The sequence below is a fragment of the Saimiri boliviensis genome, chromosome 2, assembly GCF_048565385.1.
Source record: "Saimiri boliviensis isolate mSaiBol1 chromosome 2, mSaiBol1.pri, whole genome shotgun sequence".
Classification (NCBI taxonomy): Eukaryota; Metazoa; Chordata; class Mammalia; order Primates; family Cebidae; genus Saimiri; species Saimiri boliviensis.
In genome coordinates, this window is record NC_133450.1 from 169,323,535 (window position 1) to 169,349,854 (window position 26,320).

At 43.5% G+C, this 26,320-nt stretch overlaps 1 protein-coding gene across 2 annotated transcripts in view; it reads left to right on the plus strand.

Moving 5' to 3' along the window:
• CCDC171 (coiled-coil domain containing 171) overlaps positions 1–26,320 on the plus strand; it is a 545,371-nt gene that overhangs the window by 406,278 nt on the left and 112,773 nt on the right. For both annotated transcript variants that reach the window (XM_074394866.1, XM_074394867.1), the window contains exons 33-34: positions 10,649–10,803; positions 17,700–17,900. The gene's annotated coding sequence lies outside the window, so the exon portion shown is untranslated. The remainder of the gene's footprint in view (positions 1–10,648; positions 10,804–17,699; positions 17,901–26,320) is intronic.

The window sequence follows — 26,320 nt, forward strand, 5'->3', positions numbered from 1 at the left end:
AATAGTAGCACCCACCTTCCAGAGTTGTGGGAATTTAAATGAATTATTAGAACAGTGCCTGGCACATGGTAAATGCTGTGGACAGGTAGCATTAACAGAGGTATAACAGAGGCATTTAGACCACACAATAGACTGAGAGACAGAAGTGCTGAGTTTGGTGCCAATCATAATATAGAAAGACAAAAAAACCCAAATACCATAATCCCAAATGTTGAAATTCCAAAAGATCAAAATCCTTAAAAATTACAATCCTTAAAGTCTAAAATCCTTAACATCTAAAATCCCTAATGTCTAAATTCAGAAAATCACAATCCTAAAATATTAAAATCCTGAACATTGAAATCCTGAAAGCCAAATTGTAGGGAAAGGATTAGTATATTTTCAGTTGCATGCAGGATTACTGCATTGGGTTAGTTGCACTGTATTAGACAGAACTATTAACTTGTTATTGTCTTTATTTGGAAATAAAGTATGGTTTACGGAGATGTGTGTGGGTGCCAAGTGGATGAGGGGTAGAACTATGGACTTAATTTTAGGTGTCAATTTGACTGAATTAAGGAATTCTGGTAAAGCATTATTTTAGGTGTGTCTGTGAGGATGTTTCCAGCGATTCGTATGTGAATGTGACTGAACTAGGCAGAGAAGATCTGCCCTCAGTGCTGGTGGCACCATCTAATCAGCCAGGGGCCTAAAGAGAACAAACACAGAAGGAAAATTGGACTTTCTGTGAAGCTGGGACAGGCTTTTTTGCTGCTGCCTTGGATATCAGAACTTCAGGCTAGCTGGTCTTTGGGCTCCAGGACTTAGACCAATGGCACCCTGAGTCCTGAGGCTTTTCACCTTGGACTGAGAGTTACACCATCTGCTTTCTAGGTTCTGAGGCTTTCAAGCTTGGACAGAACCACGCTACCAGCATCCCCAGGTCTCCAGCTTGCAGATGGCCTGTCATGGGACTTCTTGGCCTCCAAATCATATGAGCCAATTCCCCAATAAATCACCTCTGATATATCTATATCCATATCCTATTGGTTCTGTCTCTCTGGAGGACTTTGACTAATATAGATTTGGTATAAGGGAAGCCAGACATTATTCTTTCATACTGTATTTCTTTCTCTCTTTCTTTTTTTTTTTTCTTGAGACAGAGTCTTACTCTGTCACACAGGCTGGAATGCAGTGGTGCTATCTTGGCTCACTGCAACCTCTACTTCCGTGGTTCAAGCGATTCTCCCACCTCAGTATCCCAAGTAGTTTGGATTACAGGCACAGGCCACCACACCTGGCTCATTTTTGTATTTTTAGTAGAGATGAGGTTTCGCCATGTTGGCCATGCCAGTCTCGAATTCCTGACCTCTGGTGATCCACCTACCTTGGCCTCCCAGAGTGCTGGGTTTACAGGCATGAGCCACCGTGCCTGACCTTCTTACTGTATTTCTTACAGCACAATGGAAGATCTGTGAAATTTTTGATAAGTCAAGTGTATGAGACTACTTAATAGTAAAGCATAAATGTTTAAAGGCTAATTGTTACTGGTGCTGCAAAAGCATAAATTGCTTAATTGCAATGGTAAGCAATTTCCAATTGTTAAATGGACAGCATATGCTTTCAAAATTTGTAGATCACAACAGTCTACAAATATAATGCTGACTATATTTTGAAGATCTTAGAGGTGAAAATGCAGATAAACAATACAAGAACGCTCCTGTGCCAAATCATTCAATCATGTATGACTTCTGCCCTGTGCACACAGTGCCAGTTCACCACATGTTTTTCTCCTTCACATTATCACCAATACTGGAGGCATGAATTACGTAAACTTTAGGGAGTTCTAATTAGTTTTCTGCACTTTTTCACAAATTTGACACTGCAAAAGTGCATTACCCCAACATTGTCTTTGTATATGAGCATTGCACATGTCCATAAAAATATTGAAACTTCCTCAATAAACAAAGAGATGTCCTTTTTGTGTACCTGCATTTGTGAAAAATAAAATTTTGCAAGATCTGAGCTCTTGAGCTACTGTATATGTGATAGTAACCCCTCAACGTTTTTGAATGATCTTGTCAAATGACCTAGGTTGTCCTTCCAGGTATTTCTGATGACTGCAGTTATAAAGCTGGGTGCACACAATTACCAAAGCTGATGCACTTTTATACATTTCACTTTTTGACCTGTTTCTTTATGAATATGGTTCATCTGCTCATAACTGTTATACTCATGACTGTAGTTAGTATACCTGAGTGTTTATGCTTGCAAAAATATATTTTATTGTGTATTTTATTGTGCAAAGCGGCTTATGAAGTGTTCTGTCATGTTTTTATATGTTTCTCAAATAAATTCCCTTTAAAAACATAAATATCTTTTAAAGAATTTTTAAAATTATTGTTTTACATAATTATATTTTCAAGATTTTGACCTTTCAGGATTTTAACATTCAGGATTTTGTCTTTGGGATGATAGCCTAAGCTCTGCTGGGCTCTAATCTCAACCATGTCGCTAATGATTCACGTCACTTAGTCCCTCTGACCTCAGTTTCCTCATCTAAAAGAGTGTCTGGACAACTGTTTCCATATCAAGCAGGCCCCAGGCCTTGGTTTTGTCTCCTGTGCCTGGAGAAGTTCCAGGCTATCCTCTCTCTCCCTGACTGCTGCCCTTTTCCTCTGTTCACCAAGGCCTGGTTAAGTTTTCTTTGGTTCTCTCTTTAGAGAGCTTTCTGTCTAAAGAGACAGCCCCCTCCTTGACCTTTGTGGCCCAAACACTTCCTGCTGTGGCCAACTTTGAGGTATGACCCATCCTTTGTTGTTTTCCTAAACTCAGTCCACACCGATGAAAAAAAAATACCTTTCTTAAACTTCTCTTGCTATCCAGCACAAGTGCACCATGATGGCTCTGGAATCAAACTCCAGTAATTTGAATCCAGAGTTCTTAACCACTACACTGTCCTCATCATCTCAGGGTGCAAGTGATATCACATCTCCTTAGTTTTCTGACTAAACTGATTTGAGCTCCCTGTTCTCATGCTGATAATAAATACATGCCCAAGATTGGGTAATTTATAAGGGAAAGAGGTTTAATGGACTCACAGTTCCACATGTCTGAGGAGGCCTCATGATCATCGCAGAAGTCTAATGAGCAAAGTCATGTCTTACATGGCGGAAGGCAAGAGAGAGCTTGTGCAGGGAACTCCCATTTATAAAACCATCAGATCTTGTGAGACTTAGTGACTACTGTGAGAGCAGCAGGGGAAAAACCTGCCCTCATGATTCAATTACCTCCCACCCGTCCCTCCCACAACACATGAGAATTTACAGGAGCTACCATTCAAGATGAGATTTGGGTGCGGACACAGCCAAACCATATCACCATATGTTTTGGGGTTGTGTACTCCATGCTCCTGTTGTAGCCTCTCCATCCTTCTGAATTGTTTGTCTCAGTCCAAGTATCGGAGGGAGGCAGGGATGGAGGCTCTGAGGAAACCTCTCATGGTCCTGGTGTCCCTGCTGCTGTTTCTCCGGCATGTCATCATGGCCTGCCACTGTGGAAAGCTGGCCTCACACAGTCCTTCCTGTCTGCTGCTGCTGTGAGACTATGGCTCCTCTGGGCTGTTTCCTGTTGTGAATGAGTGACAGCACCCTCAGGCCCAAGATACTGCTGGATTACACATGTGCTGCCTCTTTTTATTCTTGCAAAGCTCTTACACCATACAAACTTTTCTTCACACTGGAAGTGAGGAAACTGAGGCCTAGAAAGAGTAACTGACTGATCTGCATCTTATATATTAGAGCTTTCCAGCATTTAAAATAAAATTTGCCTCCCAAACCTCCTTTCTGGTGTTAACAATATTCTTAAGAGTTAATCATGGGTCTCCTCACCCAGGGCCCAGGGCCTTTTGTAGTGCCTGCCCTCTGTTTGATTTGTTCCATGATCCCAGGCTCTGAATTTGTTCTGTTTTTATCACTTTCTCTTTCTTCCCCTCTGTTCATTCCACAAATCCTCTTTCTTTCCTCCCCCGACCAACCCCCATTACACTTTGAAAAGTTGTTAAAATCCAGAGTGAGTGAGCATGTCCCATTAAAACCCTTTTCCTTTTCAAACAGAATGTGAGTCTTTCCAGATTCCCTTCTCCCATCACTCGGCTCGCCGTTCAGCCACATTTAAGCCCACTGCTGACAGACGGACTTCCGCTCTTCCTAAGATCCCTCTCCCAGCCAGGAATATTCTATGCACACATTGTTGCTGGAGCAGTAACATTTGCAAAACCTTAACATCCTACTTCTCATATCAGCAGGAATAATTCTTTTCAGAATTGTAGCTGGACAAATCCTAACCGATGGGTGTTAAGTTTCTAAGATCAAAGAACTTTGGAGCTGGAAGGCCTCTTGGAGATCTACAGGCAGCTCTGCTCTAGACAGATGAGGAACTAGAAACCTGCAGAGCTCAGGGGACCTGCCCAAGGTCATCCATCAACTTGAGCCTGGACCAGAACCCAGGTCCCCTGACCCTTGGGCAGTGCCCGGCATCATTGTGATGCAATTTACATCTTCCACCTCTTCTGCATGGCGCAGACAGAGGTCAAGAAGCTATTGCCTCTTTTCTCTCATCCTCCTGCTCCTGTGCCTCTCCATAAAGCAGTCTACTGTCAGCCTGCCTCCTGAGCATGGCCCCTCTCCATCAATGGTGGCAGCAGACGTTATTTGTCATGAAGGCTGAATCACCAAAGGCTGCAGTGTGGGGCAGCCACTGTGAAAGCCCACATCTGAGGAGCAGGAGGCCATGTGGGGTGGAGAAGAGCTAAGGGGTGGGAGGGAGTGGGGTTGGGACTAAAGCCAGAGAGGTTATGGGGATGGGTTGGGAAGCCCTCATAGGTCTCAGTAGGTGATATGGTTTGGTTCTGTGTCCCCACCCAAATCTATCTTGAATTGTAATCCCCACAGGGAAGTGATTGGATTATGGGAGCAGTTTCCCCCATGCTGTTCTCGTGAAGTGAGTGAGTTGTCACAGAATCTGATAGTTTTATAAGCATCTGGCATTTTCCTTGCTTGTGCTTCTCTCTCCTGCCTCCTCATGAAGAAGATTCTTGCTTTCCCTTCACCTTCCACCATGATTATAAGTTTCCTGAGGCCTCTCCAGCCATGTGGAACTGCGAGTCCACTAAACGCTTTTTCTTTATAAATTACCCAGTCTTGAGTACTATCTTTATAGCACTGTGAAAATGGACTAATAGAGTAAGAAATTGGAATTGTATTCTGGGTGGAATGGGAGCCACAGGAAGATTTTTAACAGGGCAAGGATCTGACTTTCATTTTGAAAGGATCGTTGCAGGTCAGAGCTTCTCAGGGAAGTGTTACTGGTATTTTAGATGGGATATTTCTTAATGGTGAGCATTTAGGATGCTAGTCCTTAAGGTACTAAGGCAATGTGCGTTATTGTGACAACCCAGAACCCCAGACATATATCGAAACACCCAGGGGAGGATGGGCAGGTGGAACTACCTTGATGAGAACTTAACGTAGAGACGAAGCCCCTTGGGGCAAGAGTGGATGCAGACAGGCCAGTTGGGAGGCTGCTGCAGTAGCCAGGCAAGAGGGGGCAGTGACTGGCACATTGGTGGAGGTGGGAAAGTAGGATTTGAGGAATTTAATTATGGATGAGGTATTAAAGAGAAGGGCAAAGGAGGACCTCAGATTTTTTGACCTGAGCATTTAGAAAAATGGAGATGTCGTTTATGGAGATTGGAGATCTACAGTAGGGGCAGATATTTTTGTTATCTTTGTTCGTTTATTTGATAGGGAGATGGGATAAAACCACATTTTATTTTTGAGATGCCCAGAGGAGATGTTTTGGCAGATGTCTGAGTCTGGAGTTCAGAAAGAGTTCAGGTGGCAGAGAGAAGTTTGGGGTCCTCTCGGTGGCTACAGCCACAGGCAGACTGAGCTGGGTTACCGAGGAGCCTGAAGGCGGAGCCTGTGGTCCTTGACATTCATGTGAAGGGGAAGAGGAGACCAGTGCAGTAGGAGAAGAACCTGCGAGGGAGGGTTCTGGAATCCTTCTGAGAGAGTGTGCCAGGCTCTGTGTGGGGCCTTTTCACGTCCACTGCCCCTCAGTAACGCCGCTGGGCCCTGTGAGGCTCATAGTATATTGTAGGAAGAAGGCTCTGAGAGAGCATAATCCTTCAGCTTTAGCTTTTGGCAACTGAAACGTGTAATTTCTTGATGATTATCCTCATTTTGCAGCATGGTGCTCTTACTTAGCATCTGCTGAGCACAGCTCTCAAGTAGTGGGAGATAACACGTGTGCCTCCTCCAAGTTCAGGGGCTCAGGAAGGAAGAGGAAGTCACCAGTGGTTCAAGCGGATTATTCCTGATGCTCCCAGCTTTTGAGTATGTTAGGAACTATTGTAGAATGCAGTAATTTCTCTGGGTTCTTTTTAAAGTGAGGAAGTGCTATTAAATCAGAAATTTTACCTTTATTTGAATTAAGAAAAATGCAAACATGTACCCTCTATATGCCAACAATTGGATGGTGAAATATTTTGCAACCATTACAAATGATGTTTCTGAAAAGGAGGGAACAACATGGAAGAATGCTTTTGTTTTACAGTTTGTTTTAACAGACTATAACACTGCATATTTAAGAGGTCACAACCATGTAATCTAAACAAAACAGATATTCAAGAAAAAATCCAAACATTATAAATAATCTGCTAAATTATTAATAGTGGTTTTCATTGGTGGTGGAAAAAAAATTTATATCTTTTCCCTGATTTTATATATTTTCAGCATTTTTGTAATGAGTATATTCTGTATTATTTTAGAGCAGTGTTACCCAACAGAACTTTCTACAACAATGGAAATGGTCTATATTTGTACTGTCTAATCCATACCTGCTAGCCACACATGGCTACTGAGCACTGGAAATGTGATTAATATGACGGAGAAACTGGATTTTTAGTTGTACTAAGTGATTGTTAATTGAAATTGAAATTCAAGTAGCCACATGAACCTAGTGACTACTATATTTGACAGTGAAATTTTTTTGTTCTTCTGTTTTATTTTGTTTTGTTTTTGAGATGGAGTCTCATTCTGTGGCCCAAGCTGGAGTATAGTGGTGTGATCTTGGCTTACTGCAACCTCCACCTCCCGGGTTCAAGCCATCCTCCCATCTTAGCCCCCAGAGTAGCTGGGTCTACAGGGGTGCATCACCACTCCTGGGTAATTTTGTATTTCTATTATAGACAGGGTTTCATCATGTTGGCCAGGCTGGTTTCAAACGCCTGACCTTGAGCGATCTGCCTGCCTTGGCCTCCCAAAGTACAGGGATTACAGGTGTGAGCCATCGTGACTGGCCCTGACAGTGAAGTTTTAAAGGGCAAATATATATATATATATATGCATGAATTATATCTAAATAAAGCTGTTAAAATAATATAAACATTTAAAATGTGCTCACTATATTCTGTTTAAAATTTAATTGTAATGTAGGAATGAGTTTGGATTTCGAAATAGAGAATATAGACTCAGCAGAAGAAAGTACTGGAGTTTTTATAAATTGCTTAATTTCTGGCATAATAAAAATTGATACAGCATTGAGGTTGTTCATGCCTGAGTTCAGTTTTAGTTTAAGAAGAAACAGTAACCTGAACATGATGAGGTGTGTTCTGTGACAGCTTCTGTTATTACGAGTGACATTCTTTTATGTATACGTCTTGATCTTTACACAGGAGTTTATATCATGTGACTAATATTTTTTGAGGTGGCAGCAAAGTTTATTAACCAGATTTTATAGATGAAAATGATGAGAACCATGAAGGTTCAGTTCCCAAAGTCACGAAACAAGAAGCAAAATCAAAGCCCCTTAGTTCTTGAAGCCCAGAGGATTTTATTATCTTTCACAATATGGAGAAAACAGTTTCTAATCAATGGTAGTGGAAAGGGGACTTCCCCAAGGAACTGGAAAGATTTAAGATGTGCTGGTTTTGGTTAAGTTCTTTCAAGGAAGTTGTTTTTTTGGTAGGGCTTTGTTTTGTTTTTGTGTTTTTGGCTTCTAGAGCTGTTATATGATCAGTTCTCAGAAGACAGGGCACTGTGTATCTATCCAAGGTTGCTTTTTTATCTGGTGGAATCTGAACCTTTAGGCTTTCCATGGGAATGCCAAGCCCCAAACCCTTGTCTCTTCATGTGACCTGCCACTGGGTCCCCAGCCCCAAAGTCCCCTCCCCCTTCCTTCTCTCTGCCACATGCAGTTCCTGTTGCCAGATGGAGAGGTAGTAACCATGCCGCCACATGTAGCAGTTTAGGTTTAGAGAGATTTATAAAGGTGCCGAGCTTCCCCTGGATGATGTTCCTGGGTCAGGCACAGTGGGCACAGCCTCAGAGACGTGGCTGCAGATTGAATAGAGTCTGGGACACCTCCCTGTACGCTGTTGTCTGGGTGGCCCTGAGTGTTTGCTCCGAGCAGCAGTTAGCAGTGCAACTGAGCACAAATGAATCCCCTGAATGTTTTCAAACCTAAAGTCTCAATCCCTTTTGGTTCAAATTCTAGGGGAGAGTTGGAGCCAGTTGTGATTTTTTTGAAAAAATAAAAAATTGGTTCACCCGTCTGTCATAGCCGCCAAGAAATATTCACACAAGTGGGACTATCCAAAAAAATGAAGAGTAGCTGTTTTCCAAGACCGATCTCTGGAACTCTCTCCCTCCCCTTACTCAGAACCACTTCCTCTCCTCAAATCTCACTTTAAAACCTTCCTGTTTGCTTTAGCCTATGACTGACTCAGGCCCCATTCATCTTTCTTTCCTCTCTCCTCATGACCACATCCTTCCACTCTCCCCTCATCATCCACTGTGAGAACACTCCCCCACCTCTTTCCTCCCTCCATTTTCCAACCCCATTGCCTGTTACCCTGCAGTGACAGCAGGTATGCAGGGGTTCCTTGCTGGCCTGCAAGGGTCACGTCCCCATCCAGACATGTTTGTGAGCATGGAGGTGCTCTGCACAGGTGCCTGTTCCTTTGCCTGGTTCTTGCAGGAGGAGATAATGAATTTCAGTGGTACTTCTGCCTATGGAGGGACTTTGCAAGGTGTATTTCAGGAGTTACAGATTCAGAAACTGGAGAAGCAGAACACAAAGAGACCTTGTAATAGACCAGCAAAGATACCAATTCCCCGCTGTGTTTCCCTTGAGATACTTCAGGTAAATCCTGAAGGAGAGATGGGGATAAAACAGGCCAAACTGGAGCTGTTGTTTTGCCTGCAGAATAGAATTCTAATTGTCTCTACTGAGCTTCTTATTTCCCCCAAGTAATGAGAAACGTAAATTCCTCAGCAAAGTTCCAAGGCAGGATTGACCCTGGGAAAACAATCCCAGCATAAGCTCAAGTGTTTGAATTCTTTTTGTTCAGGTTGTAGACTCAATACTTTCTAACCACTGTGGTTTCAGTTGTGTTTTCTGAACAACAGGCATGCTGTGGGTTTTCCCACAATGCATTCCTGTCCTCCATTCCAAGATGGTGCCTTTTCCCACAAACATGGAGGCAAATTGGTCTGTTCCCATCTCCACACTGACCTCATTGCTGGCTCCAAAAAAAATGCTTCCAGAACCAAGCAACCCAGATTTTATCTGAGAAACCATGTTCTTGTGTCAGTTTTGATCTTATTACAATAATAACAGCTGCCATTTTCCTGCCACGTTATTGTTTCCAAAGCACATTGGTACTTGCTTGTTATGTACATCAGGCAGGTGTGAATGTTTCTGTTTTACACTTAAAGGACTAAGGTTGACATGACATGTCTAAGGTCACAGAAGTTGAGTGGTGGGGTGAGTATCCACATGGATATTCCTTAGAAACCATGGCCCAGCTAGGCACAGCAGCTCATGGCTGTAACCCCAGCACTTTGGGAGGCTGAGGTGGGCAGATTGCCTGAAGTCAGGAGAGTTCAAGACCAACCTGACTAAGATGGTGAAACCCCGTCTCTACTAAAAATACAAAAATTAGCTGGATGTGGCGGCAGGAGCCTGTAATCAATCCCAGCTACTTGAGAGGCTGAGACAGGAGAATCTCTTGAACTCGGGAGGCTGAGGTTGTAGTGAGCTAAGACCAGGCCATTGTACTCTATCCTGGGTAACAAGCGTGAAACTCCATCTCACATACACACACAAAAAAGAAAAGAAAATGAAAAAAAGAAACCATGGCCCAGTCAGAGGCATCCCCAGGTGAGAATACACATCCAGTGTCTGGAGAGGAATTCACACCATAAGTGATGCTAACAGCACCTCAAGGGGGCTTTCCAGGGGATGGTGGGCTTTTTGCTTGATTTTTGGTAGCAGATCTTTTTTTAAAAAAATCACACCCGACTTACTAAAAAACTTAAAAGTGAGTGAGTCAGTATTACCCATGCTCACCCAAACAGGTGGCAGAGTAATGGAGCTCAGAACTGCGCCTCTGTTTAAGACGACCTGGGATGAAGTCTGGAACAGTTAATTCTGCCTTGTGAAAAACAAATAATGAAAAGCAGGTTTTTATTAAAAACCTGGAAAAACAAGTAAAAAGCAACTGCTCAACCTCCCTTCCCTAATTTTTGAGGGAGTTGTAGAATGTAAATATACATGTATGTAAGTTTGTATTTAATTGTGTATTCATTTTTCTCCTTCACAGGGTCTTCTCTCTGAAGGCTAGTGGCTGGACCTGCACTCGGATGGCAATTCAGGTCCAGTTCCTGAGATCTTGGACTCCAAATGATTTGGGGAAATGAATAGGGAGAGAGTTGTCAGCACTGATGCTGAGGCTGTGAGAGCCATTTCTGAGTGGAGGTGAGGAAAAAGGGAGTGATGACCATGAGGGTCGTTGTGTGGTGCCTTCAGACCACACCTGGGAATGGTGACTTGGGAACTGGCTGACGTGTTTATTTGGTGTGAGGTCAACTACAGCCCTGAGGGCAATAACATGATCCTCATAAAACAGACCCCCCAGGCTGGGCCTCAGCCTGCTTGCTGCCAAACAAGGGTGGTGATCTAATAAATGAGACATGGCTGTCAACTCTCTATAAATGGTGGGTTCATTCACTCCGTGGATGGCACAGCCTCTTCTTTGCCCTTCTGTGTCAGTCCTATTGATTGCTTTTAAACCACCTTCTTGCTTTGTGCTGCTGCTTTCAGATGAAAAGGAAGGGAAAAGAGATTTAATTTTCATGCCCACTAACCACTCCAACAGAACGCTTTGTGAAGAAGGAAGTAAAAGCTATAGGTAGGAGTTAGAAAAAACCATTTCTAGTTATCAGAACAGCAGAAAAAGACCTGAACTTCAGAGTGGACCACGAATGAATATGAATTAGTAACACAGATCTCTTTTCAAAAGCCAACACAAAATGAGGCTGTGTGTTTTGCAAAAGCAGCTGTTCCTGCCACTGGGCTTATGCTTGTCATTCTTTCATGTGTCACAGCCAGACCTAGGAAATTCCCTGGAAAGTCCCCTCCATCACATGCCTGCAGTTTTTCCATTTGAATGTAATTTTGTTGGACCCTGAAAGACTTTTTGATCTTTGGGAAGCTCTTATCACCAAATGGATCTTTCTGCAGGAAGGAGACAGAAGAGAGAGGCAGACTAGGAGATGGGAGCCTGGATCCCAATTTCAGTTCAACTATTACCAGCCAGGCAGCTTTAGGCAAGTCTAGTCATTTCCTTTGCCTCAGTGGCTCTCTGTAAAATGGAATTCTATGAGGATGATGAAAGTAAAAACATTTGCCACTATGCTTGTTAGTGCTCAAGAAATGATTCCTTCCTTCCTGCCTGCCTCTAGTTTTCCATCTGTAAACAAGGGATTCAACTAGAATATCTTTGAGGTCTCTTTAGCTCTAACACTTTGATTCTGTTGGCAGCACCTTGAGAAATTTACAACAAACACCCCAGTGAGTCTTAATCTATTAGATCCCATTCGTTTCTAAAGTGTTGTGATTTTGACTTTGTAGCATAACTTATTTTCTCTCTTCCTGATTTGTTATTTATATATTATATTTAATAGTTTTTGCTTTTTAATGTTGCCACTAATTCTTTGTGGAATAAGAAAAAAGTATAACTAACTGGAGGAAATAATGCATTAGCTGAAAGCCAAGGAATTATAGATAACAGTAATGCTAATATAATACTACTGCTAATAAAATTAACTCCCTTTATTGAACACTTACTATGTGTGAAGAACTGTGCTAAGCACTTTGTAAACACTGGGTCATTTAATCCTCACAGTAACCCCAGGAAGCCATACTTTTCATCTCCATTTTATAGGTGAGGAGACTGAGTCTTAGAGATATCAAGCAACTTGTCCATGGTAAAGCTGAGCTGCAAATTCAGGTTGGGATAACTTGGAGCAGTGGTATGTGGCAAATAGGCACTCAAAACCAAAAGCAAAACCAGAACTCCAAATCCCTGGTTTGCAGCATTTACTGATTTTCATGGTATAAACCCTCCCACTGTGGCTGAATTCAAGTTACCAACAGTTTAAAACCGGCTCAGAAATTTTGAAAACTACCTCACTACCGGGGAACACCAGGAATTATACATTTTACTGTCTTTATTTTAACAATCCACTCTTGCAAGCCAGTCGGAGCCAACCCCAACACATCCCAGAGAGAACCTGTGTTGACCACTAAACTACACTCTCTTTGCTTCACAGGATGGAGCTAGGGGTGATTTAAAACAAAAAACAAAAAACAAAAAAAAACAAGCAACAACAACAAAAAAAAAAAACAAGAAAGGGGAGATAGTTATAGTTATGGACAGAGAACATAAGGAGATTTTGTAGCAGCATTGATGGAGCTGGAGGCCATTGTTCTAAATGAATTAATGCAGGAACAGAAAAGCAAATACTGCATGTTCTCATTCATAAGTGGGAGCTAAACACGGAGCACACATGGACATAAAGAAGGGAACAATAGACAGGACAACTTGAGAGTGGAAGTTGGGAGGAGGGAGTGGATTGAAAAACTAAGTTTATTACGTGGGTGACAAAATCTGTATACCGAAACCTTGAGCCATGCAATTTACCTGTCTAACAAACCTTCCCCTGTATGCTCTGAACCTAAAATAAATGTTGGAAAGCAAACAGAAAGAAAGTAAGGAGGTGAAAAATTCATTCATTCATTCATTCATTCACTCCTGCATTCATTCATTCCACAAAGGCTTTTTGGGAACCAGCTAAGTACCTGGACTTGCTGTATGCACTTTGGATATAGACATGAGTAAGATGAGCAGGTGACCAAGCCTAAAGAGCCTGGAGTGTGTTGGTGAGAGAATGACGTGCACACAAATGATTGAGCACATGATGTGTAGAAGTGTGTCCATGAGTCCAGGGGAACCCAGTGAGGGAGGAGTTAATTCTACCTGGAGATCCTTAAAGGATGGAGTTCCAGGTGACACAAATTTTGCTTCCTTTCCAATTTGTGGAAGTTTCCCTCACTAGAGACATGTGCTCAGCTTATCTCTCAACATTTTGGAACTAAATAGAGAAACCAAAGATGGGCCAGAAGAGGAAGAATGACGCAGAAAGTTTGCTCCTTGGAGTTAGGGATGCTGTTGTGTCACCCCCATATTACTGACACCTGGTACTACAGAGTTGGCTCTAAGTGACTATTTGTTGACTGGATGAATCACTGATGAATAATGATTTGTAAGCTCCAAAGAAGGTTGTTTGCAGAAAGAAGACCCATGATAGCAGGAAAATGTGCGATGTGAGTAGTGATTCCTAAACACTGAAGGTGATTTTCAATTAATAGAGTAAGCAGAAGACACCATGCATGGGCAGGGACTCCAGATGCCCCAGGTGGAGCTAAAATGCTCGGAAGAGAGGAATGTCACTACCTGGTGTACAGGTGGGGACAGCCTTGCTGGGGTTGGTCTGGGGATAGGGTAACTCTCTGGCTCCCACTCTGAGAAGCAGGAGGAGATCTGGCCACAAGTCCTCAAGATGTGTTGAGTTTGGGAATACCTCACTGCTAGGGAATACCAGGAATTATCCAATTCATTGTCTTCATTTAAAAATTCTGTATGGGAGAAGCTAAAAAGTGAAGTTGAGGGGCTTTAGTATATTTCATTTGCATTGGTTTGCTCTTCTGGTTCTTTGATTATCTGAGAGGAGGCTGCTGTTACGGAAAACCGAAAACCAGGGGTGATTTGAATATTCTTCCCTGAGACTTGACTGTTTCTGTAAGAAGTGGATCTAAATGTGCCTTTTGGATATTGTATTCCTCATGATAATCAATGCCTTATGTTCATAGACAGTTCCTAGTTTCCAAAGACTTTCCCTATAATAACATTTGCTCCATCCTCAAAACAGTCAAATGCAAAGGCTTCCATTTTACTAAAGGAGAAAGTATGACTCAAAGAAGTCAAGTAACTCACCCGAGGTCACACAGCTAAATTCTAGCAGAGCCAGGGCCCAAGATAGTAAATTCTAAATGCAGAGACCTTCTTCTTCTCCCACTTTCCTGCCCGAAAATGCCTCTCTCCTGGAGTGAGCAAGTCTTGGCGGAGACACAACAGCAGCTACAAGTGGTCCTCCCGACCATTCCAGAACTCCTTTTTCCACAGTGAAACATTGAACCTGCCTGCCCCAGTTTCCCAGCCATCTCATGACTCGATGAGCAATTGCTTTAACTCTCACAAAATTAGGCCACCTCCAACCTAAATGTAACCTGTTTTCAGAGTGAGACCCTGCATGGAGGCAGCTCTTTTCCTGAAAGGATAACAAAAGCATGCTTTTGTGTGTATTTCACTTGATGGAAAGGAATCCCCAGTGACGCCGTTTTTTCCCCCTGAATTCTCCCAAGTCCAGAATGTATCCAAGTTTCCAATATTATCTCAGAAGAGCCACTCATCTATGAAGATGGCTGCATTGTCTTCCAGCTCGGTAGACAGGGTGTGTGCGAGAGAGGAGGTGAGGGGGTGAGATTAGCGGTGTGGGGAGAGGGCAAGGGAGGCTGAGGGCAGAGGAGGAAGACATGAGAGGAGAAAATGTGTGCAGATGAATGCTGACAAGAGAAGGAAAGAGACAAAAGGGCCAGCCCTGACTCTGGGGTCCCATCTGCCAGGGACACTTTCAGATGATTCTTTTTAGGGCCTGTCAAGGTCTGCCTGGCGAGCTGTCACTTCTCATCACTTGGCTCTCACTGAGCATTTTTGTGTCATTACTGTCATGAAGAGGCCTGGCAACTGGCAAAGAACTTCCTGGGGCGCTACCGGATCCACCATTATTTACCTTTTATCATCTTAGCCGAGTAGTTACGCCGCTGTCAGAGGTAATGGAGACCATGCCACTAAGAAAATTGGCCGTAATTTATTTATCAATTGTTTCTGTATACCACAAAAGCGGCCTTCTACTTTACGGCTGGGTCTAAGGTATTTGAGAGCCCCCGAAGTTCATGGTTTTCCGGTATTCTAAGTTCTACTTACGGCCTTTCCTGTAGATGACACACAACACCGCCCTTGTGGCTTGCAGTCGGTTTTCTTCTTTGCTTTCTTTAGTCACAAATCATCCTGAGGCATCCCTTAAGTGCATTTGTATTGTTAAGTGCACCGGCTTGATTTGGTGTTAATTCAATTTGAGTGCCCTTAATATCTTGCGGGGGTGATGCAATGCAGGCTGCCTGTACCTTGTAAAATCGGGTCCCAGGTCTGCCTGGGAGCAAAGCACCTTTCCCATAGCCACTTACCAAAGTTGCTGATAAAATTTTCATAAGGGAACCTTTTTAGTCTGACCCTATTGTGTTATTCTACCATTAAGTCTTGGAGAACTGAGCTGGCTTCTAGTGACAGCTTATCACATTCTCCATTATTGCTGCCTGCCCAGAGAGCTGGCTGGCTGTATGTAGTGCAAGGTCCCTCCCTCCTGACAGCTTCTGGGCCATTCTGGGAAAAGCTTGTGGGCCAGCACCTCGGGGCTAATGGGAGATTGTCTCTCTGTGGGTGCCGGAGAACTGAGCTCTCTTCCTGATGAGCTGGTTCCTTTCACCTTGGAAAGCTCGAGGGGCCCTAAAGGATGAGGAACCTGAGTGATAAGAAAGGGAGCAGTGAAGGGTGAGCTGAAGTGGAGGAAGAGTTACAAAGCACTTTCCTTAAAACAGCACAGAATGCAGCCAAGACCATGTCAGCACCACTGTGACACACAGCTTGAGGCAGAGGATTAGACCAGGTATTTGTCTTTGAAATATTGGCCTTAGAAACCTGATGACATTATTCACTCAAAGAGAACTCCAAAATCGTGAGCCAGTTGTCTCTGGGTTGGCATCTGAACTCAGTGGCTTATCTGCTTTGTGACCTTGATCAGTTTTCCCATCTGTGAAATGGATTTGTGTGTATGTTTACGGAGGGGGTTTTGTGTGTGTGTGTGTGTGTGTGTGTGTGTGTGCGCGCGTGCACGTGCGTGTGCGTGCGCGCATGTGCTGATAAACTAAACACATAAAGACCACCAAAAACATGGCTATCTTAGAATCCAGGAGGCCCTCAAAGCTCAAGGTGAGAAAGCTGGTTCAGACAGTGCAGAAAGTATCTGGGTACGAAAGATGAGAAAAAGATAAGTCTAGAAACTTGGTCTTCTGATCCTTGACCTAATCTAAGTCCTTTCCATCTCTCTCACTGTCTCCTCAATGCTGTCCATGGACATCTGGAGCTTGAGTAGATTTGGGGTGCACCAGGCTACTTTGTACTTCCTTGATGACAAGATTTTTTTTTTTTTTTGGAGACAGAGTCTCGTACTGTCACACAGGCTGTAGTGCAGTAGCACAATCTTGGCTCACTGCAATCTCTGCCTCCTGGGTTCAAGCAGTTCTCCTGCCTCAGCCTTCAGAGTAGCTGGGAATACAGGCATGTGCCACCATGCCCAGCTAATTTTTTTGTATTTTTAGTTGAGACAGGGTTTCGCCATGTTGGCTAGGATGGTCTCAATCTCCTGACCTCATGAGCTGCCCACCTCAGCCTCCGAAAGTGCTGGGATTACAGGTGTGAGCCACCACTCCCAGCCCGACAAGATTTCTTAACTGCAGACTAACCTCTTCTAGGTCACTCTTCCTTGTTTTGTTGGCTGTGTCTGAGAAATGACTTAAATCTGCCTAACAATGTGAGCATTGCTCCTGCCTGTCTGCTGCGTTGGGTGAAAAAGCATGGTGGTCTGATAAACAGAACTGAGAGATGCTCTTTCAAAAGAGCATTTTAAATTATTGCTCACTGTAGATGTCACAAAAGTATAGATAAAGTGCAAATACTACAGCAAAAGGGAAAAATCATCTGTAATGCCACCTATAACTGCAAAGTCCGGGGCTGTGTTTTCTTCCTCTTTTTCTATGCGCACACACGTGCTCACTTCTTCACCTGCTTGCTCTCTTCAGTATACTGTGATTCTGAGTTCAAACTCTGGCTCCACCACTTGAGCAAGTTACTTAACTTTTCCAGTGTTGTTTCGTCATCTGTTAATGTGGCTTCATGATGGTGCCTTCCTCAGTGTGGATGTTAAGAGAAGCAAATGAGTGAATCTACGTAAATCATGGTGCCTGGCATGCAGTCAGCATTGTACAGAGATTCCTTTAGTATGACAATTATATACCACAGAAACCCGGGGTCATATGATGTATTCTGCCAGAGGTACACTTTTTATAGGGGCAGTTTCTTTGCTCACACCCAGGTGCTAGACGCTAATGCTTTCTTAAACTGCTCTCTCAAACAGGGTCTCAAAGTCAGGAGGAGTCCCTCCCACCTCCTGGTTCAGCACGCCATGGTGAGCATTGCATCTTCATCTCAGAAAAGGTCTGGCAGAAGCTAACACCCAGCATCCTGATTCCTGGAGGAGTTGTTAGACCATTTTATAAACGGGAGGATTAAGACTGAGCAGGTCTTCAAGCACCTGAGGTGGACTTCCCTGCCCCACGTAAGTGACCGGGCCACTCCCTGGCCTGGGTATACACTTTTATTACACTGGAAATTTCAGCCCACATGTAGCAAGGAGTACAGTTAAAATCACGAGAAAAGACTAATTCTCAGAAAAAATGTCTCATGGAAAAAAAGCTCTGAGTGGCTTGGTATATGTGTATGTGTGTGCAGATATGTGTGTATATGACCATTTTGGTGTTTTTGAGCATCTTTTTGTGAGACTCAAAAATGCTGGGAGTGAAAAATGATCATTTCAAACCAGACTGGGCCAGGTAGTATCATCAATTAGGAAGGAAGATCAGAGTCCAGCGGTGTGCATGTGCATGTGCGTGTGCACGTGTGTGTGCGTGGAGACCATATGCACGAAGAAGGCGCCAGCGTGTGAGCCTCTCGGGATGAGCAGGAGGAGCAGATGTGGGCCCGAGGAAGGGAGTAGATTTTGATGAAATATTGGCTAACGCTTGGGGCACCGAAGGAGAAGCAGCTCTGGTCAGGGAACTGTGCTACATTAGAATTTATAATAGATTAGCTTAGCTGCCCCTTGATCTTCAAGGGTATTTGGGGAGCTGAGGACGAGGCGTTTCTGCCTTGATTTTCACAGTGAGAGGAAACCTCTGGAACACTATTCCCAGCCTTTCCTTTTGCACAGCCTAAGGCGGTGAGAGCTTGCTGTTCACACCCCTACTTGGGTCATTTGAAGGAGGCTGACAGTGCCCAGGAATGCTGACATGCTTCAAAACATCACACACAAAAGAACCCACTCAGATTCCTAAGGGGAGTTGCTGTCGGCCCTTCCCAAGCTGGATTCTAACATTGGATGTGATTGCCAGGGCTCCCCCTCCCACAGCAGGGGCACGAAATCCATATTCATTCTGTCCGTCTGCCAGACTCTCCTCTCCCTGTCCATCTGTCTGTCTGTCTGTCTGACTCTGCCTTGCTCTCTGAGGATGTGTGCTCTCATGAAAAGGAGAGTGCACAGGGATGTTCCAGATGAGCTGCTGCCAGCCATGTAGCTTTAAACTCCAATGAGCTGAAGCGGCCGGGAAAGAAAGAGCGAGGGGTGAAGTCTGGTGTGATGTCTTGGCACACTGGGGAGATGATTCATATAACATGAGCCCCTCCGGGTCCATGGTTAAATCCCAGCCTAACATCCCTGGCTGGACTGGAACTCTGAAGTCCAGCCAAGGAGTGTTACTGGTCCTGCCTCGGCAAACAATTGGTAGGTCAGAGGCAAAGGGCAGGGGAGGGGTGATTTTTCACTGGAAAAATTACCTGCTGGGAAGGAAGGAATCATATGATGTGTGTAGTGGGGACATCCAGCCAGGCGAACCTGGCTCTCACATTACAAGCTCCTTTGCAGAAGCCAGAGGGACTTTTTATTGCTGGTGGGGCCCGAGGGCCCAGCAACAGTGGCTCTGGCCTGGTTCTGGCAGGGTGGAGAAGGGGTAGGGGGCCGTGAGGCGGGCTCTGGATGCCAGGGTGGGTGTGAGGAAGGAGGGAGGCCGTGGCTGTCTTCAGACTCACAAACTAAGGCAGGAGGAAGACAGAGGAGAGAGGAGCCACCTGGTTTCCTCTCTGGCCAAGTGCCATGGGGCCTCTATGGCACCTACTTTGGCTTTTGCATGACATTTAACATGTGTGGCCACCCACCTCCACCCTTGGCCTCTGAAACATCCTCTCCTCCTGGACCCACTCTCCCCCTTTCTCACAGCACTCGTTCCCTTTTTAATGTGGAAGTCGTGTAACCCTCTTTCTTCAGGGGAAGCCCCTTTCCAGATGCTTAGTTAATGTGGGTTTGGATGGGAACTTTGGGGCTGGTGACCCAGGCCCAGCCAGAGTGACTGGTTTAAGGAACAGCCCTGTGAGCCAGTGGGGTCCAATCGGAGCCAAAGCTGGAACTTCTGTTGGAATGTTTGGGACAAGGAAGTTCCTTTTCAATTGGGGTTGATGAAATGAGAGGCTAAAAGCCTGAAGCTTCTGGGAGCCATCACAGTGAGAGAGGCTGTGCAAAGGTGAATCCACAGGAGAGAGAGGCAGAGAGGAGACGAGTTCCGATGGCACCATTTGAGCCCTGAGACCTCATCACAGTTGAGGTCAGGATCTACCCCGGACTCTTCAGTCATGCTGCTAACCAAGACATCACCCTCTTTTTCCTCCACTGGGTCTGAGTGTTTCTGTTCCTGTAATTGCCAGCGTTGTGGCTGTCCCTGCATGGAATCCCCTCCTCCCCTCTCCACTGCTGATCTGTGTCTTCCCTATAAGCTGAGCCCTGGACCTTCAGTGTGTGCTCCTCTCTCCTTGCTCCCTCAGACTTTCCAGCTACTCCTGTGGTGTCAGCTGTGCCCTCTGTGGAATGGCCCCTCTCTCGCAGTTGTGTTTTTACTTAGATCTTCTTGCCTGTCCCTGGTGCCTGGCCATCGAGAACATATTCCCACATGAGCGTCATGCACGAGCACACGAACACAGCTGGCTGAGGTCGGTATGTTCCTCCTGCTCCTTGGGAAGAGGAAGCTTCCCTTCCCAACCCTGGAATCTCATCCCCAGGGTTCAAAGTTAGAACTGTCTTTGATTCCTTCTTCTCTTTGTCTGGCCCCGGCCCCAACATTTTAGGCTGTCAAAATTATTTGAATCTTGATTCTTGATGTGTAGCTATGTGTCATATAGTGGACTTCTTCACTGGAATGTGTTGTGTGAGCAGCTAGTATTCTGGGAAGTTATATCATTGCTACCTCATTCAAGGTGACTTAAACCAAGCATTTGTCTTCATGAAGTCATTAGGCAATAGTTTTTATGTGTATATATGTGCATGTATGTGTATATGCCTGTGGGTATTTGTATTATATTCCAACATTTTAAAACTCGGTTTGCCCATAGTTCTTTTATTTTTGTTAAGCTTCTTAATTGTTTTCTACCTCTTTTTCTTTATCTGCAAAATAGAAATATTGAATCATGTTCAGATCAAAAGGCCATGCCTTATTTCTGGCTTGATCTAACTAAGATGAGCACTGTTGTATCTTCTCCTCAGTGACCCTCCTAGGGTGATGCAGCAAGTCAAAAATTCCTATCTATTTACCCTTCATGAGATCTTGGAAGATCCTTTCTTACGAGAAATGTTTTCCAGCCTGAGAGAGAAAGGAAGGCTAAATCAGTGTTCTTAGCAGTTAACCTAGGACTCTGGTATTCTTTACACATCTTTGGCTCTGAGTCCTTATCTAGTAGAAATACTGAGTCCCAAAGCCACCTCAAATCTCCTTCTTTTCCATGGTGGGTGACTTTTGTCTTCTTGAAGGCATTTTGGCTTTTCTGCTGCCCCCCAGCTGTGTCTCTCTGTCTACAGTCAGTAGTTACTGCTTCTATTTTTGCTGGTGTGTGGCATGTCTTTGTTTCTAGTGATTTCATAGTTACCTAACAAGCTCTGATAAAGTTTCATCTGCCTATTAAGTTTATTTGCAGCCCTCTCTCTCATGGAACTTAGAATCCATTTCCCTGGGGCTAGGTGGAAGCACATAGGCTTACGCTTAGACACACTCCTTCCTGCGAGTAGTGGGCCACTCTCTTACCCAAATTTCAGGCACACCATCAGAGCCAACATTCTTCTCATCACTTCTGGGAAGTCCACGGGGTTCTAACATGGACATTGTCAGTTACTTTTAGCATCAATTCTCTCTTTCTTTCTTCCTAATAGAACCCAGATTTTCTGTGGATATTCAACCCTTATACCCAATGCAGCTCAATAACTCAAGAAACATTGATCAAATCTCTCAGAGATGAGTCTGGGTGCATCCAGGCCATCTCCCTTATTGGTCAGGGCTTAAGACAATTCATACTTGATAGTTCCCTGTCAACTATTTGTACAGCGGTGGGCATGGGAACTCATTGGTCAAATAAGACTGAAGGGGAGGATTTTTATTCTATGGTTGGGAGAGTTTTTGTCTCTTGCTCACTGCACATGAACAAGAAAAAATACAGTTCTAGATGTGGTTGACAGTAAACTTGCAATTGTGAAGAAAGCCAGCCTGGTTCAACACCAGCACATGCAGAAAGGCCAAGATGGGAACATGTCAGAGCAGCAGAGCTCCGGCTATGATGTGCCTAGACTTTCTGCTATGTGGGATAATACATTGTTTTTTTATTGTTTACACCTCTATGGGTCTAACACATCTTAATTGACACAGGACCTTAAAGAAAATAAGAATCCTGTGGTCTTGCCAGGTATAGTAGAGCTTCTGAGGTAGGTTTGCGTGGGGAAAACTCAGATTTTCAATGTTGAAATGTTGGCTGTGTTTGTATAATGCAACTAAAATGTTTGCTTCTTATTGATTAGTTTAAAAAAAAACAACCCAGGACAGAGATGCTCATTGCATCCTCAGATGACTCTTCTCTACTGATCTAATATTTTATTCCAGTTATTTTATCTGAATATTCTACGTGTCTTAACTAAAAAGTAGAAATAGTCACATGGCAAGCTGGCCATGTCTTATAAGTAATACATAACTATAAGAACCTTTAAAATCCTTTGAGAACCTGCTCTTGGTTTTGTAAAATTGTCTAAATTACATTGGAAAAGGTAAATATTTAGTTTTGGGAGGACAGCATATATGACTAAAACAGAAAAAGAAAAATATATCATGGCCTTTCATTTCTAGATGACTGCTCTTAGGAACGGTATTTCATGTCTTCCTCACAAAAAAATGTAAATATTCTTTGTAGTATGTAACACCTCTGTTGACTTGGAGAATGAGGGGCTTTATGCTATAAAATGATTTTCAACACTTCAAATCAAATAGCTTATAAGGAATTGAATTATATATGGTCCAAATGAGTTTGATGCAAAATCAATTCATTCATGACTTCATGGTAGGTCAAATGAGTTTTCAAGTTTTAGACATTCAGTCTCTTTTCTCTTGTGACAGCTTCATTTTAATGCCTAAGGACTGGTAGCCTGGGATTTCCTGAATTCCAAGTTATCTTTGGCTAATATAAAACTTCATCAGTATTTTTGACCTGGGCCTGGGTCATTTGCTTTTAGAAAGTAAAGAAGGGCTAATTATTGTAAAGAATAAACTTTTCTAGTTTTATTTTAGGTAATCAAAGCATAACTTCTAGGTTTTCTTTTAGCAAAATGTATATATCTGTGGAGAGTGTGTGCATGTGTGTTTGTCTAAGTACACGCATGCATGAGCTTTTTATAAACCAGTAACAAACAACTTAAGAGATGTGGTAACATAGAATGGACTGTGCATTCTTTTCTTGAGTGAGAGATAATAAATCATTCTTCTCAGGTGAAATCTTTTATTTATGCTTTGGGATTCCATTTTATCGAGAAAGCTTTGGTTTTCCTTTTTGGCTTTGTCTAAGCTGCGTTTTAGCAAGTAATTCAAATCAAGCTGACATTTATTAGTGAGGACATGGTCCACTCCAATCTCATACTCACGGTCCAGCCACTGCCATACACATTTTGCTATGGACTTTCCTATTTGTGACTATGTGTGTGTAATGGCAATGGTGTATGGCTGCAGATTTACTGTCTCTAAGTCAATGGAATGAAATCACTGTGCACTCCCATGCTGTAAGAATTAGTTATCAGGGATTTTTATTTTGTCATTAAAAGAATGATAACCTAAAATCTGAGCAATTAGATAGGGTTATCATAGTCAAGAATACAAGATTTTAGTAATGGGTCCTATGTTGAGAACGTTCCTGTCTCCTAAGACATTTCCACACTCTTAACACTTTATCCTCACAGTAATCCTGGAAGTCAGCAAAGCACACACCATCATCCCTGCCTTATAGTTGAACCACACAACTCAGAGAAGCAAAGTGGTTTTTCCCAAGGTCATTCAGTGACAAAGTGGCAAGTCGTCAGCTTTACACTCACAGCTTCTGGGTTCCACTCTCTTTCTACCAGAGAGAACCAAAGTTGGAAACTATTCTGAGATCACATCCATTCCTCTGTTGTTCTTGATGTTGACATTTAAAGAGTTAAAAAATTTCAACGCTCTTTCTGCATCTAAGGGATACTATTTTGTCCTGATAACCATATCTCCTGGAATTCCCTCTTGTGATTTCAAGAACTCGCTCAGTTAACCATTTTTTGAGTGTCTATTACAGGCTGCAGGGCTCAGTCTTCCCTTTGGTGATCTCACCCTGTTTTCTTGTTTGCAGGGACTGAATTTGGGAGCAAACAATCGATTTTGCTAAGATAAGTGATAGACTCAAGACACTGAAACATGGTTTTTCTACTTGAGTTAATCTGCTCTAACAGAATCTCCCATTGAGTGAATGCTAGGCACGGGTGGCTCCTTTTAAACCTGAATCAATACGTTCCAGAAGTTGTGCTATTAACATTTGAAATCTGTAAAGCAGAATGCTTCAAGTAAAGGCTGCTTCTTTAAATTGGGGAAATGGTATCTTTTGGTCTTGAATGCCATTTTTGTTTAACTCTGAGGAGTACCCGCTTGGTGGCTGACTGCTCACTATCCTCAGCCCCGATCATTTCTCTCTCTGTCTGTCTGTCCTCGGCGACCTGCCTTCCCTGTACCTTAGATACCCAAGAAATACCTTCCAGGTCTGTGTAACTCGCTGCCTTTCTTGTGCTCCTCTCTCTACTTGGCATTCCATACCTCTTCATCCCAGTATTCCTCTTGTCCTCTTTGTCTGCCTCATATCCATGGCTCAGCCTGAGGGCATCAACAGTAACAATGTATTAACTCCCGTGTAACTGAAGTCCACGCATTTTGGTAATTGGCCTAGCATTACCAGTTAGGAAGTGAGCAATTAGAAAGCTAGAAAGTGTATTATTTGAACCCAGACTGCCCTCTTTCCAATTTGCCATGGCGACTCCTCCAACTTCCTACTGCCTGTGCCCATTAATGATGAGTATCTCCGGGCTGCCATCAGGGCTCCTGGGAAGCAGGCCTGAGATGAACTCCGTCAGTTCACACAGTCACAGAAGATTGGATCCAGGCAGGGTTTTGGATGTCATCTAATTCAATCCCTTCATTTAACAGATGGAAAAACTGAGGTGGGGGAATCCAAAAGGCTGGCGAGGTAAGGCAGTATGGCAGAGTAGAATGATCATGGAATTTCATGACAGTCCAGGCTTCAAGTCCAAACTGTTAACCAGTCAAGTGGCCTTGACCAAGTCACTTAATCTCTTTGAGCATCAGTTTCATTTGCTATGAAATGAGAATCATAACACCTAAAAATTATGTGTGTATAGTGCCTACCTGTGGTAGATTTTAAGAACTGATGTCTATTATATTCTGACAACCAGTCTAGTAGCATCTTGCTTGGATCCTGGAAGGGGTCCCCTGAGCTGGAGGGCAGCATGTTAGCCTGTGCCACACAGGGGAAGGAAAGAAATAGCTCATGTGCCCCTTGTCCTCTTCCCCGTCGACACTCCATCCCTAAATGATCTTGTCTCATTCTAATGGCTTGCTGTATTTGTCAGAGCTTGGTCAGGGAAACAGAAGCTTCAAGAGGCATTACAAGCAGTAATGTTTTAATTCAGAGAAGTAGAGTCTTACAACATTGTTGGAAGGGCTGGAGCTAGGGTAGGGGGAACGCAAGCTGCTGACCTCAGCTACATGTAGCACCGAAATGGGTCATTCTCAAATGCCTTCCCTGAAATCACTGTAATTTCAAGAGTCTATAGGAAGCCAATGCCATTGGCCTGCAGCTCCAGGACAAGTGATTCACTGGAGCTTGCTTGGAAACCTCTGCATCTGCCGACCGACCACAGGTCTGCCAGGAACTGATGCTGGAGAACACTGGTTCCAAATCTTGTGCAAGGACTCTTAGAGGCTGACTCTAACCCATGGCTGCACTGGGAAGATTTCTGGGAAATGTCTTTCCAGATCCTCCCCTATGATGCAGACAGAATGTGGTAGGAGGTGGTATTGATATCAAATTATCAGCCCACAAACAAACATGACCTTTATTCCTTTTTAAAACATTTTTTTCATTCTTCACTACATGCAATAAACACTGTCAACGGCACCCAAGACTGCGTGAGACCAAGTCTCTGTGATTATCACAGTATAATAATGACCGCAAGTATGAATCGGAGTGAAAAGTGGAATGTGGCAGTCTTTATTCTTTTTTTAAATTGTTCTTTTATCAGGGATATTGGCCTGACATTTTCTTTTTTCTTTTCGTATGTGTGTGTGTGTGTGAGTGTGTGTGTGTGTGTCTGCCAGGTTTTGGTATCAGGATGATGCTGGCCTCATAAAATCAGTGAGGGAGGAGTCCCTCTTCTTCTACTGTTTGGAATAGTTTCAAAGGAAGGAATGGTACCAGCTCCTCTTTGTACCTCTGGTAGAATTCGGCTGTGAATCCATCTGGTCCTGGGCTTTTTTGGTTTGTAGCCTATTGAATACTGCCTCAATTTCAGAACTTGTTATTGGTCTATTCAGG